Source organism: Salvelinus sp. IW2-2015, linkage group LG1 (assembly GCF_002910315.2).
Source record: "Salvelinus sp. IW2-2015 linkage group LG1, ASM291031v2, whole genome shotgun sequence".
Classification (NCBI taxonomy): Eukaryota; Metazoa; Chordata; class Actinopteri; order Salmoniformes; family Salmonidae; genus Salvelinus; species Salvelinus sp. IW2-2015.
This window is the reverse complement of record NC_036838.1, coordinates 5,095,034-5,100,764: the sequence shown is the minus strand read 5'-3', so window position 1 is coordinate 5,100,764 and position 5,731 is coordinate 5,095,034.

The following is a 5,731-nucleotide window of genomic DNA, read 5'->3' as shown; positions in this document are numbered from 1 at the left end:
GTTCATGGTTTCCTTCATCGTTTCATAGACTGCCAGAAGCAACCACTAGATGGTGTTATGAAATCAGACTTTTTTCCTAAGTCAGAGCCATGTGTTTTCATAACATTTTTACAGTTTATTTCAGTGGAATAGATTTACGAGAACCAATTCTACAAATGGATGGAGGATAAAGGATTGAGTGTAATCATTCATAAGATTATGAAGAGACTATATTAGAGATTATATTAGCACATTAGATTATAACACTGCAATGCATCTGATTCAGACAATTGTACCTTTTAGGAAATGAACCTGTACTTGTACAATAAATCAATGCATTCTATTTAAAACCTTTGGACAGTGTTTCTCTTGATGAGATTATTCTTCTGGAATTGCTTGGGTGGAAATGTCAAAAGAAGTGCTCTCACACTTTTCCTTTCCATATATTACTATAGCAACACAGGTGACTTAGTTTGCTTTAGTTTTTGGGGGGAGATATTGCTTTTGCTGGGAAAGTCTCATGTCCCCCTCATTGCGTCGTCATTTAGGGACATTGTGGTAGGGGTGTCAAGCTTCGGGAGTCAAAGAGCAATATTATCCTGTTATATTTATGCCCTTTCACAAACAACAATCACGCAAACATAACCAAAGTATATAAAACTATTACAAGTTCATCAACTGCGGATATAACTGGACTATATTAATATTATTACTAAACCATTCTTGACTTCTATGTGTATCTGTCATTTGTCAGATAGGTTAGAGCCTGTCTAGTATTAACTCCGCCCACCTTCGCCGAAATCAGGATATTTGGAGAGAGAAGGAAAGTAACACGTTGGTGCTACATTCTATGAATTTTAGGAACATAACTTGTATCTTATTCTGAGCAACACTGATGAAAGTAACGTATATATTTTTCCTTTAAGGTGAGTATCCTATTTTCTCTAATAATATTTAATAGTTTTTTTCTAAATGTGTTTATGACCGAATGTGAGCACAATGTGTGGTTTTTACCAGTCCTCTTATCGGAGTTTAAGACAGCGAAACAATAGAAGTGTAGGCGTGAGGAAGTCACATTAAAATGAATTATAGTCATTTAACTATTTCAACATTGGAAATCTCAAAGGACCACAAACGACATCATGGCACGCGCGCTGTTAAAATGTGAAAACATGCGTATTCATATCCCATTGTTGCGCTGCCCGGGGGAAATAATTCACTAAAGTAAAATGTGTCAATTCCGTCTTCACACAACCTTCGTTCAACTTCCGTCAAACGCCCGTTAACTGGCCTCAGGTTAGAATTCCCGTTGGTCTCCCATTTTTCTAGAAAATGTGGGAGTGTTTGGTTTGTTGACACGACACTACAGGATACAGGATACAGTATCGTTTAAAAAAAAAGTATTATTCGGAAAGGAAACAATTTTGTTGACCTGTTTAAAAAAAAAAAAGTATATAATGTATACATGTACATGAACTAAAGCTTTGTGACATTTCATGTAGTGTAGGCTACTTGTTCAAACCCACTCTGTGCTGGACTTGGCAACAAGTTGCTCAATTATGCAGGCTCTCACTGTAGGTATGCAGGTCAACATTGTGAAATAGTTGCTACATAATTTACTTGTTGCCGAAGTTATGATATGAATACGCGAACATGCCGTTCGATAGATGTTTGCCACAGTCACTGACTGTTAACTGTTACATTAATGTACACGAGTTAACATTTCTTTATGGGGTTAAATAGTGAGAAAGTAATGTGTGAGATGACTATTATATCTTTATGTAAAGGTTAAAATATAATTTTAATCCAGTCTGAAATGATTGGTATAGCATTAGTTTATAACAACCATTGTTGCAGGGCTGAGAAACTGGTAGAAATCTGCAGATAAGTAGTTCAAGATAGGCCTACAATATACAATCCATTCCCCAGTAAGGCAGGCTTTCTTTGAAATGTCTGTATCATTAGTGCTCTTTTATTCATTCATGTTTCAAACAATGGAGTCTTACAGATCTCTTCCTTTGAATTATGCATACTGCTGTGCATTTCACTGGGAACAAAGAATAGAATGTTGTTACGCAACCACACCCACAACAGCTGCGTCAGTAGTCTTGAACTGTTAAATTCTGTTACACCGCAAGTGCACCTGTTGTCAAGATAACAAGGTGTAGCAGAGCGAAGTGGAACCTATGCAAATGCCTAGGTTGCAGGTTGACACAGTTTTAAAACAGAAAAAGTTAAATGGTCATGGTTGACTGGACTGGGAATCAGAAACAAGGTTGGTTTTCCAGATGAGCAAACATTTAGAAGTGATACAATAGCTAGGTTTTCATCCAATTGGCGACAGATTTTAATGCAAATATTCTCAAATCTGCATAAAAATACCACCAGAGATGTTTCCATCGAACAGACTTATTGAGGATAAAAATGTGACTTTTGCGGTCAAATTCCCATGTGCCGAAATAAAAAGACCATCGCATATTCAACTCTACTGATGGTCTTGTCACAAACTGTTGCGTTATGTTGCAAATGTGCCCACTCTGGTCTTGGCATGTGTGCTCTAGCCAACAGCTTGCACATACAGTGCAGGCCTACCTACATGATGAGATTATTATGGATAAGAGCAAGATCATTTTTATCTGTTAAACGGCAGCCAAGCATCGATCATCTTGTCATCAAATTAAGACCGTTGATATTTATTTAAATTGAGCATCGAGCTCATCACCGTGCACTTTCACCACCCTGTGAAGTTCAGTAATTTACAATATTTAATCGTAGCCTAATAAACTGCGTGCTTTCTAGAGTCGTAGTGGGAGGACCACACAACATATCATTGTGTAATTCCAAGTTTACTTCGATATGATGGTTATTTAAATACAGTGCATTCGGAAAGTATGCAGACCCCTTGACTTTATTTTGTTACGTTAGTCTTATTCTGAAATTGATTAAATAAAACACTTTCCTCATCAATCTACACACAATACTCAATAATGACAAAGCAAAAACAGGTTTTTAGAAAATTTTGCAAGTGTATTACAAATTTAAAAAACATATACCTTATTTACGTAAGTATTGCTATGAGACTCAAAATTGAGATCAGGGGCATCCTGTTTCATTGATCATCCTTGAGATGTTTCTACAACTTGATTGGAGTTCACCTGTGGTAAATTCAATTGATTGGACATGATTTGGAAAGGCACACACCTGTCTATATAAGGTSCCACAGTTGACAGTGCATGTCAGAGAAAAAAAACAAGCCATGAGGTTGAATGAATTGTCTGTAGAGCTCCGAGACAAGATTGTGTTGAGGCACCGATCTGGGGAAGGGTACCAAAAAATGAAGGTCCCCAAGAACACAGTGGCCTACATCGTTCTTAAATGGAAGAAGTTTGGAACCACCAAGACTTCCAAGAGCTGGCTGGCTGGCCAAACTGAGCAATTGGGGGAGAAGGGCCTTGGACAGGGAGGTGACCAGGAACCCAATGGTCACTGACAGAGCTCCAGGCTTCATCTGTGGAGATGGGAGAACCTTCCAGAAGGACATGGTAGTTCCCACATATGCTGAGCACTTGTTGGCTGCCTTTCCTTCAAATCCAATCAAATGTATTTATATAGCCCCTCTTACATCAGCTGATATCTCAAAGTGCTGTACAGAAACTCAGCCTAAAACCCCAAACAACAAGCAATGCAGGTGTAGAAGCACGGTGGCTAGGAAAAACTCCCTAGAAAGACCAAAACCTAGGAAGAAACCTAGAGAGGAACCAGGCTATGAGGGGTGGCCAGTCCTCTTCTGGCTGTGCCGGGTGGAGATTATAACAGAACATGGCCAAGATGTTCAAATGTTCATAAATGACCAGCGTGGTCAAATAATAATAATCACAGTAGTTGTCGAGGGTGCAACAAGTCAGAACCTCAGGAGTAAATGTCAGTTGGCTTTTCATAGCCGATCATTAAGAGTATCTCTACCGCTCCTGCGGTCTCTAGAGAGTTGAAAACAGCAGGTCTGGGACAGGTAGCATGTCCGGTGAACAGGTCAGAGTTCCATAGCCGCAGGCAGAACAGTTGAAACTGGAGCAGCAGCACGGCCACGTGGACTGGGGACAGCAAGGAGTCATCATGCTAGGTAGTCCTGAGGCATGGTCCTAGGGCTCAGGTCCTCCGAGAGTGAGAAAGAAAGAGAGAATTAGAGAGAGCATACTTAAATTCACACAGGACACCGGATAAGACAGTACTCCAGATATAACAGACAGACCCTAGCCCCCCGACACATACACTACTGCAGCATAAATACTGGAGGCTGAGACAGGAGGGGTCAGGAGACACTGTGGCCCCATCCGATGATACCCCCGGACAGGGCCAAACAGGCAGGATATAACCCCACCCACTTTGCCAAAGCACAGACCCCACACCACTAGAGGGATATCTTCAACCACCAACTTACCATCCTGAGACAAGGCCGAGTATAGCCAACAAAGATCTCCGCCACGGCACAACCCAAGGGGGGGGCGCCATTCCAACTTATCCCAAACCATCTCAATTTGGTCGAGGTCAGGTGATTGTGGAGGCCAGGTCATCTGATGCACTAGTGACTAGTCCATCACTCTCCTTGGTCAAAAAGCCCTTACACAGCCTGGAGATGTGTTTTGGGTCATTTTCCTGTTAAAAACAAATGATAGTCCCACTAAGTGCAAACCAGATGGGATGGTGTATCGCTGCAGAATGCTATGGTAGCCATGCTGGTTAAGTGTGCCTTGAATTCTAAATAAATCACTGACAGTGTCACCAGCAAAGCACCATCACACCTCCTCCTCCATGCTTCACGGTGGGAACCACACATGCGGAGATCATCCGTTCACCTACTCTGCGTCTCACAAGGACACGGCGGTTGGAACCAAAAATCGCACATTTTTCACTCATCAGAGCAAAGGACAGATTTCCACTGGTCTAATGTCCATTGCACATGCTTATTGGTGTCCTTTAGTAGTGGTTTCTTTGCAGCAATCCGACCATGAAGGCCTGATTCACACAGTCTCCTCCGAACAGTTGATTTTGAGATGTGTCTGTTACTTGAGCTCTGTGAAACATTTATTTGAGCTGCAATTTCTGAGGCCGGTAACTCTCTAATTAACTTTTCCTCTGTAGCAGAGGTAACTCTGTGTCTTCCATTCCTGTGGCGGTCCTCATGAGAGCCAGTTTCATCATAGCGCTTGATGGTTTTTGTGACTGCACTTGAAGAAACTTTGAAAGTTCTTGAAATATTCCGGATTCTGACCTTCATGTCTTAAAGTAATGATGGCCTGTAATTTTTCTTTGCTTATTTGTGCTGTTCTTGCCATTTTTTGGACTTGGTCTTTTACCAAATAGGACTATCTTCTGTATACCACCCCTACCTTGTCATTTATATAATATTTGATCGTGAAGGTGTTTCCACAGCCATTGCTAGCATAATACATTTTACAGACACAAAAAAAATCCTAGACCATGTCGAACGAACAAATTGTTTGTCGACATTTATAAAATTGTCCTGCCATTTCCTGTTTCCATCAGCCCGGTCGTGACTTTTTTACCCATGTGTCAGGTAATTCATCCGCATGAAATGGTTGGATGGAAACTGAATAATGACCATTTAGGCCTACAGTCGTCCATTCTGTCTTTCCTCCCCCTTGGATTCTCCGCCTGCCCCTCCTAGGTTTCAGCTCCAGTTCTCAGCTGTTGTGCCACAACATGCCTGCCAGAAAGCAGAGCCTTGAGTCTC